General features: G+C 41.9%; 1 protein-coding gene across 2 annotated transcripts in view; it reads left to right on the forward strand.

The window, feature by feature from the left end:
- KLHL31 (kelch like family member 31) overlaps positions 1 to 12,156 on the forward strand; it is a 72,329-nt gene that overhangs the window by 31,048 nt on the left and 29,125 nt on the right. For both annotated transcript variants that reach the window (XM_032409643.1, XM_032409642.1), the window contains exon 2: positions 11,537 to 11,602. The gene's annotated coding sequence lies outside the window, so the exon portion shown is untranslated. The remainder of the gene's footprint in view (positions 1 to 11,536; positions 11,603 to 12,156) is intronic.

The raw sequence follows: 12,156 nt of genomic DNA on the forward strand, positions 1-12,156 counted from the left end.
CTAAATACACCTCTTGTCTCAGGCTCTGCTTTCAGGGAAATCCAGGCTAAGACATGATGCAACAGTTTGTTGTTGAAAGAATGAATGAATAATTTTTGAGCTTCCAATTTTCTCTGCCTTTCTTCTACTGCACTCTTAACCTAATAGTGGTGATGACAATGCTATTATTCTTTTGAGATGGCCCCAAAACATGAATCTCCATATTTTAGCTAACATTAAATTCTGAGTACAAAAGGAGACTTACTAACGAGACTGCCTGTCTTTAATAATGATAATTTAATGATAATAGTGGGAAATTTTGTTTTGTTCTCTTCAATTTCTCCTTCACCAGGACTTAATTTTGACAGGAGGTAAAAATGAGACCATAACCATTGTATGGCTTGCTTTTGTAATGAATATGCTTATAACATATATTACATATATTACAGTCTTATGTAAAATGTGAACATCAAAGGAAGAAGTGCTTTCACTTTTTACGAAAATAAGGCTAAGCCCCCATTAATTACCTCCTTAATCTCCTTACCACCTCCCATTTTTATTGTTATTATGTTTTTTGCTATCATTGATTCTACATTAACATCGGTGTTCCTTTATCAAGGTGGTCACACTGTCCTCTCACAGTACTGTGGATTTAACTAAGTCTATTTATCCCCAAACTTAGTGATCAGTGTGCACACTCCATATGCATCCTGCTGCCTGCTGATGGCAGGATTCTGGGATTCCAACTCAGTTTCATCACAGCCACAGTTTCTGTGTTCTGGAGCAAGTTGCTGTATCTTGTTTCCGACTGACTTTTCAGAAACAGTAGAAGACAACATAATAAAACTTAGAAATCCTCAAGAATCCCTATATGCATTTTCCAAGGGTAGTCCCAAGAAAATAGTTTCTATGGTCAAATATATATGAAGAAAGGTTGCATGTTTATCTGCCTGGTAGAGACCAATAATGCACAATAGTGTTTTAAAGGCTCTAAGTCCTTCACTAAAAAAAAAAAAGTAGTAATTTATCTTTGCTGATAAATGAATAACTACCTGACTACTGAAATTTTTCTTTTATGTAACACCAATTTTTTTAAAGATTTTATTTATTCTTTGAGAGAGAGAGAGAGAGAATGAGCGTGAGTGGGAGGGAGGGGCAGAGGGAGAGGGAGAAGCAGACTTCCCATTGAGCAGGGAGCCCTTGAGGCCCGGCTCTATCCCAGGACCCTGAGATCATGACCTAAGCCGAACAGCAGACACTTAACTGACGGAGCCATCCAGGCGCCCTGTAACACCAATTTTAACATCCCTTGGAATGAATGTTCTACAGAACATACTTTGGGTTTTACACAAATAAAGGTAACTAATTCTAGGCGAGCGGGAGGCAAGCAGATCTTCTTGGTGCAGTGGAGAATTCCCTGTCATTGTAAAAACGTAAACGGTTTGACAATTAGAAAATGGACCATGATATGAAGCTCTTCGTGGCAAACGGAATTGCCTACAGTGACTAGGTAGAAATGAGAAAACCAGCCGGGATGGGTGCCGGGCAACCCACATGTGGGCAATGGAACTGACACTCCCAGGTGCGGTCACCGCAGAGCATCAGCTACTCTCCCCATGTACACGCACTGGCCCGGTACTGCCAGATTGTATGATTGCTCATGAAACTGCCTTTCTATGGAAATTGTTCTATGGAACAATATATTGTTCTGTGGACACCCCTCTATTCAAAAATATTAGCTCAATAAAACAAAAAAGTAAAAACACTGTAAAGGCCAAACAAAACACTTGGGCAGGCCAAATTTGGTCCATAGGACAATTGTCTTAAGTCCTCACAGTGATGTTCAGAAATGAGTGCCCCCACCCTCAATGATCTAAAACTGAGGATTTGGGAATTCCTGTGCCATGTTTTCAACAGTTGACCTCCATCCCGATCAATTGGCCACCTCTTATTTTGCATGCCTTCTTGACTGCCTGGGAACCGACTTGATTGAAATATGTGACAAGAGAATGAAAATGCATTGAGTGAGAATGTGAAGGAACCTCCTATGGGGAAAGAATAAGGAATCTGTACTGTCTGGGTTTCGATCATCTTATTCTTTCCAGCTGTTTTCCACATAGCATGGAGTCACTGCATCGCCATCAAGCTTTCAGAAGATAATTTTAATAAATTCTTCTGTTCAGAAATAGCTTTTATAATTTAAAGCTGTTTTAAGACAACGTATAATCGATCCCAACTTGCATAAACACAAGCCACTATGGTTTCAAGATTTTATGATTGCTGGTCTTCTTTAAAACGGGGGTGGGGACAGGAATGAAAATGACTGATGAAACTTGACCAAAACAACATCATATCTCTCCTTTCAGCTTCTTTAAATCTTGCATAATGATAGAGCTTTTGATCATGGTGAGGCAGGGAAGAAGCATTTTAATGGAAGAGCTGGGTGGGTGAAAAAGAAGAGCAGGGCAGAAGGAGTGCGTGGGGTTACCACTCATCTAGGGCACAGAGTGAAAGGCACTTTCCATCTTTTAATTACCTTTTGAAGGTAATTTGACAATGCAACTAATGAGAAACTAATCTTTAGCATCTTGTCTAATCTTGTTTAAATCTTGTTTAATTCCAGAGTTAGTGGGTCATTAATGCAAGCAAATGGGTCATTCCTAGAGTGACAGACTTTCTCGAGTGCTGACCAGGTACCAGGCATCATAATGGGTATGGAGATTAAAAAAAAAAAAGACACCACAAGGACCTTGTCCCCCAAGATGTCCCAGGTCAGGGAGGAGAAAACCACATTATTATAATGTGGTAAGTGAGTGCCACGAGAGACAGCTATATCCATGGCGTCACAGAGACATGGAAGGAGTCACCTAACACAGCCTGGAGGTGGGTAGGAGATGGGAGGTGGACAGGTCAGGGAAGGAGTCTACAAGAAGAAGGTAATTGATAGGGAAACGCCATTCAACACTTGTTAATAAAGAAAGTTATATCATTTTAACTCAACATGGCCACAGGAACACTGTGGCCAGGAAAGCAAGTTCCTGAATAAGAGGCTTCTACATTTTAGATGGGTTGACTCTGTAATAGTGCCACACCAAATGAGTGTCAGTCCTCAGCTTTCATATGTAGATTGTTTTTATTATTCGTTATCTAAAAGCAACCCTCAGTGACTGTACGCTTACAATCACTGGAGAAGCGGGCTGTGTGTTTTGAAAACTGTCAGACTTTTAGAAGTGCTTGCAATGCATATGTTTTCTCCTTTACAAGTGTGTCTTTATACCAAAACAGTACCTGCCACCTTTAAAATATAACAGAGCATGTGGCTTGTGAGTGTCCTCTTACGTCAAGAACCTCTTAACTATACTAAGCACAGTCCATGCACGATTGGCATCCGTAGGTGCTGTTGAAATAGATTCACGAATTAGCTGCAGTTTCCATGAAAGTTTTTACTTCATTGACTGACCTCGTGTTTATTTTTAAAAGTAAGACTTTAATGGGACCTTTGAACACCTCTGTGCTGGTCTTACCTAGTCACTGTTGCCTGCTTAAAACCTATGTATTTAAAACAGTGAACTAGACCCCTTCGTGTCACCTTGAAAAGACAATGCTTTATGTCCACTATCTGAAAATTCTTGGCATATGGACTCTCCTAGCTCTGGCCCTTCCATTTGTTTTAGAGAGTCACTAACAGCTCCTCTTTCAAAAATGACTACTCCCGTAATAAAGATGAGAAACTATTGGTTGTCCCCTGTGACCAATCCCTGAGCCAGTCCTTCTTATAAAGACAAATAGATTAATACGGGTGTGACCCTGATGTCAGCTGACATCTCCAAGCCTCTGACTCCAAGTTACTGCTCTGTTGAACTGTCCCTCACAGTTCCTCTCCATAGCTCTCCTGTCATATTTGTTCTGCACCAACCTGGGTGACTTCTCATTGATTTCCACTGAAAACACCCACCCAGAATAATTATATATAGCAGCCTTTACTGAAACTTTTGTGCCATAGAGAGCATCTACGGGGCAGAAATGCGAACTGCTGAACATGGATCGTTAGGCACCTTTGTTGGTACAGGTCCCTAGGCCACCCTGCCATCAGAAATGGCTCCATCCTCCCTGGCTCCCCCCGCCCAGACGACGGCTCCCATCTTGTAACTCCGCCCTTCTCCCTCAAGACTCCCACCATCTCCGTGCTTCCCCATTTTCCAGGCCGCCCTGTCTCCATCTCTGTCCCTCGGGTCCCCTCGTTTCATTAGACAGAGGAGCTGAGCTCCTGAGCCTGTCAGCGGAGTAACCGAGGAAAGAAATCTACGGCAAGGCTCCCGTCAGCTCACAGACTCACTGCTGCACCGCCAGAAAAAGGACGCGAACAGATGAAGACTCCGCAGCCGGAGCCAGAGCGAAGAGCCCCGGACACCACGGCTGCCCCCACAGAACAGTAGAAGCCATCGCCGGCAGCCCCCAGACCTCGGGTACGGATGCAGAGGCCGCCACCGGCCCCGCGGCCCGTGCTGCTGCTGCTAACGGATGTTGCCGATGCTGCTCACCCGGGCCACCCCCGGGCCAGAAGGCCGGAACAGCTTCCTCTCTGCCCTGCTTCTGTGCATCGCTAGCTCCCAATTTCTAATGCGGGGTGCAGGCAGCTGATCAGTCAAACCCATGACGTATGCCCATCCCTGCCGTAGCCCACAAGAAGCCAGACAAAAGCATCCGGCTTTTTCGCTTCTACGGTGGAGACAGACTGCTGCCCACCCAACCTCATACAGTGGGAAGGTAAATACACAACCATCCGAAAGGGATTCAGATGTCCAGCAGCCGGAAGTAAAAAGTGTCCGTGGCACTTTCCATTGCCTATTTGTCTCCTGGCCTTTCTCTGGCCAACCAAAGACTTACAATAGCCTTTGCCAAAGGAAGGGCCACGTTCTCCATCCTTGCCTTCTAGAACACAGAAACTGTCAGCTTTGTTCTCTGAAACGTTCCTGTCTTCTGCCCGAAATGAAACTGCATATTTCAGGCAACCTAAATTTTAGAAGCATCAAGGCAGGTGCTCAAACCCTTCTCAGGCTGCTGTTTAAGATGATACATCATGATTTATTTTTTCAGGTTCCATTTAAAGAAAAATTTGTAGACAATTTCTGTCCCTAAAGTTCAGTTTTTATTTTGAATAGTTTCTAGTAAGTCCTGGGATTGTAACAGAAGGAGTAATTATAAGGACAAGAGATACTCTGTTGACTCCCAGAGGCCGTGTCTTCCTTCCAAGTTTTCTTTATACCTGCACTAACCATACACCTGCATTGTCCGTATACTCAGTGTCTAATACTAACTACTGGGCACTTGAAATAGGGCAAATCCAAATTTCAGCACTTGAAATGTAGCAAAAGTATAAAAGACAAACCAGATTTTAAAGACTTAGTACTTACTTAGAATATAAAATACGTCATCATTTTATATCAATTGTCTGTTGAAACTATATTATAGATATATTGAGTTCAGTAAAATATATTATTAAAATGCATTTCACCTGTTCCCTTTTTCCATTTTCTAATGCAGCTCCTAGAAAATTTGAAGTTACATTAGTGACTTATATAATGCTCATATTAACTGATTTGCACTCTGAAATACACTTATAATTTTTTTAAATTTCATTTTAATTCCAGTATAGTTAACATACAGTGTATTAGCTTCAGGTGTACAGTATAGTGATTCAGCAATTCCATATATTACTTAGTCTCATCATGGTAAGTGTATTCTTAATCCCCTTCACCTATTTCACCCATTCCCCCACCCAACTGATAATCATCTGTTTGTACTCCATAGTTAAGAGATTGGGTTTTTGTTTTTTTGTTGGGTTTGGTTTTTTGGGTTTTTTTTGGTTTGTCTCTTTTTTTTCCCCTTTCATTTTTTTTTATTTCTTAAATTCCACACATGAATGAAATCGTTTGGTATTTTTCTTTCTCTTGACTGGTTTATTTCACTTAGCATTATTTTTTTTTAAGATTTTATTTATTTATTTTGACAGAGAGAGAGAGACAGCGAGAGAGGGAACACAAGCGGGGGAGTGGGAGAGGGAGAAGCAGGCTTCCCGTGGAGCGGGGAGCTTGATACGGGGCTCGATCCCAGGACCCTGGGATCATGACCTGAGCCAAAGGCAGACGTTTAACGACTGAGCCACCGAGGCGCCCCTTCACTTAGCACTATACTCTCTAGATCAATCCATGTTGTTTGCAAGGGGAAGGATTTCATTCTTTTTATGGCTGAATAATATTCCACTCTGTGTGTGTGTGTGTGTGTGTGTGTGTGTGTGTGTGTGTATAATTGTATATATATACACACCTATGCCGCCTCTTCTTTATCCATTTATCTATCAATGCAAACTTGAGCTGCTTCCATAATTTGGTTATTATAGATAATGCTGCAATAAACATAGGGGTACATATATCCCTTTGAATTAGTGTTTTTGTATTATTTAGGTAAATACTCAATAGTGACATTGCTGGATCATACGATTATTCTATTTTTAATTTTTTGAGGAGCCTCCATACTGATTCCACAGTGGCTGCACCAGTTTGCATTCCCACCAACAGTGCACGAGGGTTCCTTTTTCTCCACATCTTTGCCAACACCTGTTGTTTCTTGCGTTTTTTATTTTAGCCACTCTGACAGGGATGAGGTGATATCTCAGTGTGGTTTTGATTTGCATTTCCCTGATGATGGGTGATGTTGAGCGTCTTTTCATGTGTCTTCCTTGAAGAAATGCCTGTTCATATCTTCTGCCCATTTTTAATGGGATTATTTGTTTTTTGGGTGTTGAGCTATATCAGTTCTTTATATATTTTGGATACTAACCCTTTATTGGATATATCATTTGCAAATATCTTCTCCCATTCAGTGCCTTTTAGTTTTGTTGTATGTTTCCTGTGCTGTGCAGAAGCTTTTTATTTTGATGTAGTCCCAATAGTTTATTTTTGCTTTTATCTTCCTTGCCTCAGGAGACATACCTGGAAGTCGACATAGTCGATGTCAGATAAATTGCTGCCTGTGTTCCCTACTAAGATTTTTATGGTTTTAGGTCTCACATTTAGATCTTTAATCCATTGTGAGTTTATTTTTATGCTGTAAGAAAGTGGTCCAGTTCCATCGTTTTGCCATGTGGCTGTCCCATTTTCCCAACACCATTTGTTGAAGAGACTGCCTTTTTCCCATAGTATATTCTTGCCTCCTTTGTTGAAGAGTAATTGAGCGTATAATCGTGGGTTTCTTTCTGGGCTTTATATTCTGTTCTATTGATTTATGCATCTTATCTACAAAACATGAATCCTATCTGATAAAAATATTGTGAGGACTATGTTAGTTTGTAAGGAAAAGCACATGAAGTGTACTGTATCAGTTACCTATTGTTGCCTAAATTAGCAGCTTAAAACAATATACATTTATTATCTCACAGTTTCAGTAGGTCAGAGATCCAAGCAGAGCTTAACTAGAGTCTCTCATTCATGAAATCAAAGTACTTCACAAAGTACTGCACAGTTTGATTAGTTGAGAAGCAAACCTCACAGAATAGCTTCATGTCAGCCAAGGCCACAAACACCATGTATGACACATTCAAACTGACAGATTTTGACATGTTCAAAATACAACATTAGTGCATATTGGGGATCCCTGGTGCCAGAAAGAAGGGTGACAGGGGGGCAAAGCTAGTCCTTAGTAGTTTCACCCTCGTCAATTTTAACTGAAGCACTCTCTTGAGCTTTGGCCAACATACAACATTTGATCTCCATGCCAATGGCTTTGACCAGGGGTGGAACACTGTGTTACCCACCTGTCTGTGCTTATCCAGGATGTTCACAAGGGTTGATGTCTCATCTGAAGGCTCAACTGAGGAAGGATCCACTTTGCAGGTTCATGCAGGGATGGTTGGCAGGATCCCACATCTTTGGGGAATGTTGGACTAAGAGCCTCATTTCCTAGATGGCTGTTCCTTGCCTGAGTATTTCAGGTATGACACTGGGCTTCATTAAAGCCAGCAAGGGAGAAAGTCTGCCCTTAAGGTGGAAGTCAGAATCTTTTGTAATCTAGTCATAGAAATCATATCCCCTCGATGTTAAGGTATTCTATTGTTTAGAATTAAGTTGCTGAAAGTTAAGAGATTATTTAATGCTATGAATCCCAAGGGACAGAGATCATTTAAGGGTCATCTTAGACGCTACCTACCACAGGTACCTGGTACAGAATAAGTATGTGCTAGCTTTTGTCGTTTATGGCACTTATAGTCCAATGAGGGGTTGTTGAACTGTGAAGGGGAAGGGGAAATAGACAGCATCCTGGGAGCAAGTACGATGACCTTAAGGCAGGAGAGAGATGTGGTATATTTGAGGCACTTGAAGAGGGCTGGTTTTGCTAGAGTATGAAGATACCATAGAGGAAATCAGGGATCAGGTGGCTGAAAGACACTGTAAGCCAGAAAAGGATTTGGGACTCTATCCTGAGGAAATGGAAAGCTATTGAACTTTCTGCAGGGAAGTTACATGATGAAATTTGAAAATATCACTCTGGCTACATTGCGTGAAAGATGGATTGGAGAGAAGCAAGAGTGGACATAGGAAGGCCATTTCGGGGGATTTCACAATGGTCCAGGTGAGAGGTAGTAATAGCTGGGACCAGAATGGTAGCAGGAGGTAAAATATTACAGATATATAATAACAGGACATGGTGAATAATGAGATGAGGAGACAGAGGTGCAGGGTGGAGAGGATGAGGCAAATGATGATACCAAGTCCACCCTTTAAGGAACTAGATGAGTAATGGCTTATATACTACCAAAGGGAATATTGTAGAAAGAGCATACTTTGAGGGAAAAGATGACTTGAGTCTTGGCACTAATGAATTTTAAGGACCCTGTAGAATAGCTAGGATGTATGAGCTCATCTGCCAAATGCAGCTTTGAGAAGTGAAGAGAGTCTAGGACGGCTCTCAAGTCCTTTAACCTGCAAGAGTTGCATAGAAGATCTTTTTCTAGAAAAGGAGAATGAGAAGAAATGACCAGAGCAACTGGAGAAAAGTGAAAACCAATAGGAAAAGAGAATTTGTAGTCAAAGTGATTGGTCAACTGTGTGAAGTAATTCAGAAAGGGCAGGCACAGGCAAATGTCCAAAAAAACGAGGTGACTCAGGGTTATTTATGACTTTGGCACAAGCACTTCCGTCGAAGGGCAAACAGGGGAGCTTAGTTGGATTGATTTGAGGAGAAAATGGGAAGCAACATGATAGAGGCTACAGGTATAAATATGCACAATACATCTGAAAAGTTTGCCTTTGAAGAAGTGGAGAGAAATATGGCCTCATCTGGAGGAGAAGATGGACTAAATTAAAAGCTTTGTTTTGTTGCATTTGTTTTAAATAGAAGAGTTTGCATGCCATTAAACAGAGGTAGAAATCGGCTAGCAGAGACAGGGTTGGGGGGGGTTAGAGGAGAGTAAGATGAACTGATACAGCAAGGTTCCTGAACAGGTGGTTACATCTGTAACCCAAAGTACCAGTGCAGGGGCTGGGTTTAGAAGGAGGGCTGTTCCATTTTAACAAGGCAAAGAAATAAAGGTTTTAGACTTCTTCCTGGTGGATTTGTAGATTTGGTATTAGAACATTGAATGTGTTCTGATAGAATGGCTTTTATTGCCTTTTTAAGAAATCCTTTCCCTTCAGGTGTTATGTAGCCAAAGCATTCTAAATCCTTGCTACTCCAAGTGTGGTCTGTAGACCAGCAATATCAGCACTACTGCTGAGCTTGTTAGAAAAACAGAATCTCAGGCCCCACCCCAGACCTACCTTATCAAAATTGATTTTTAACAAGGTTCCCAGGTAATTTCTGTTTACTTCTTGAAGGGCCTTTCCATAATCATATAATCATTATCATAAATACTGATCTAAAGCTGATTTTTATCATACTACTAAGAAGAGAGTTGAATGCCTTGGTCCTTGACTGGAATCAAGGAGGCAGAAACATGAAGGATCACTTGGGAGTGGTCCTCTGTTAGCTTTGTGTAAACCATACAATAAAGAACTTCTTTAACTTCTGACACATTTGAAGCTGGAGATCTATGGGTGAAAACAAAGAATTTTTTAAAAAAAATCAAAATAGTTTTCCCTGCTAAAAAGCTGAATGGAATTTAAGCCTAAGTAGTAACTAAGGTGCTAACCAGCGAGCTGAGAGGTGTGGGAGGACTAGAAGCCAATACATATGGAATCATAGAGTCTTAGAGTTGGAAAGATATCAGGGATGAGCCAATGCAAGTGCCCAGCCAGAACGAGAGTCCCTACATCACCCAGTCGTGTGGCTTCTTTTATCTCCCCTCTTCCACTCATAAGGAACTGGCTCCTTTTTCATCATTAGGACCCATTTTCATCATTAGAAGCCAGTTGCTATCAGAGTTTTCTTTCCTTATTTTTAATATTTCCCTGGAATTTCCACCCATCGGGCCCAATTTCAGCCATGATAGGCTATAAGAATGTTCACTGAATCCCCTTGTTGCACAACAACCCCCAATATACTTGCCACAGGAGTTTCATCCATCCTAAGTCCTCTCTTGGTATTTTCTTCAGATAGTCCCAATATTCACAGCTTCTGAAGTTCTCTTCATTCCAACCACCTCCTTCAGGATGCGGAACAACTTCCCAGTGTGCCAATGGGCAAAGCGATGCCTAACACATCATCCGACTAATGAAGAATAATTACAACATTAATTTCCCATGATCTATTTTTCCATTATTGCAGTCTAATATCACTTTTAACTCTTAGCAGCCATTTCACACCCTTGGCATCTATTAAAAACTTGTGGCCAGTTGTAATCCTTTGATTTTTTTGTTTGTTTTCAAATGGAGTGTTGCCAAAGTAGATATTTCTACACCTGCGTGTGTGCTAGAGTGTGTGTTAGCCTCAGATCTCTCTGTGGATCACTGGAGAGTCAAGGACTGGTCGCAAACCTGAGTCTGTGAGACTATACCATGACCCTAATCATGTTGATGCCGCATGTGAGATATCAAAGAAAGCACCTTGTCCTCCTAAACACGTGCTCCTCTTCTAAAGAACAGCCTATTTATAAACTCGATCTTTTCAGAGGACCTGAGGTGACCAGGCGATTTACCTTTCTAGAAACTCAGTTTTTATTCACAAACTTCCCTTCTTCTTACCAAGTATGTACCCTGAAATCCCTGCTTCCAACAATTCAATTCCCACCTAATTAATTTTCTTTTCCTCCCACCCAGGGTGACTGACTCTTGACTTTTTTTTTTTTTTTTTAAACAACTGAGCAGGCCAAGAAACCCAACCCCACTCCACCAACCAGAGCCCCGCCTCTGCCCCAGGAGGCCTGGAGTTGAAGGCCAAAGAGGGAGAGGGGACTGCAGCGCCCACTCTGTGGCAGGCCGGCTGGAGGAGCGTGGGCTCTGCTGCCTCATCCAGTTGGGACCGCCCAGGGTCGCTCCAGAAATTGCTGCTGCTGGGACTCATCAGGTGGCTGCTGGTGGCTCCCCACCACATTTTCCTTCTCCCTCTCCCTCTCTCTCCACAGATTGCTTCCCAAGAGGAGCCTGCTGCTGAAAACTCATCATCACACGTCCAGACGCCACACAGGAAGGTAAGGAGCTGGGGCCACAATCTCCAATCCCTGTCTTCTAGAATTGAGGGTGCGTATGGGTGTGTGGGTGGGAGAGGGTGGAGGTGTCTGCAAGCTCGTGGTGGTGGAGCTGTGTCGCTGACAGGCAGTCTACAGCCAGGCCACGTTGCTCATGTTCTGGATCTGAAATTGGGAGCCAGCACACATTCTCTCGAAATGTAAGGAACGCCAGAGATCAGGAGAATGTCGTAGTAATAGAAATTCATGAGAGGGATGCCTTTAGAAAGTAAAATTAACTTGTCATGTCCATTAATAAGTTTCCATCTCTAAAGCCTAATGCATGTTTTTCTTCCTTCATTTTATAGAGAAAGGAGGGACAAAGTAAAATTCGCAGGTTTTGTTCACAAAGTTTGGAATTCCATCTTCATTTTTATAGGAACCATGTAAACATTTAGTATGTGATAATGTTTAGATGAAATACAATCAGTTTCAACTCAACTGGTAGCACAAAAATCAGAGAACGCCTCGAATTCCCAGAAATGTTCCTATTGGCAAAATAGAGACTCCCCCTATAA

Source organism: Phoca vitulina, unplaced genomic scaffold (genome assembly GCF_004348235.1).
Source record: "Phoca vitulina isolate PV1807 unplaced genomic scaffold, GSC_HSeal_1.0 scaffold11, whole genome shotgun sequence".
Classification (NCBI taxonomy): Eukaryota; Metazoa; Chordata; class Mammalia; order Carnivora; family Phocidae; genus Phoca; species Phoca vitulina.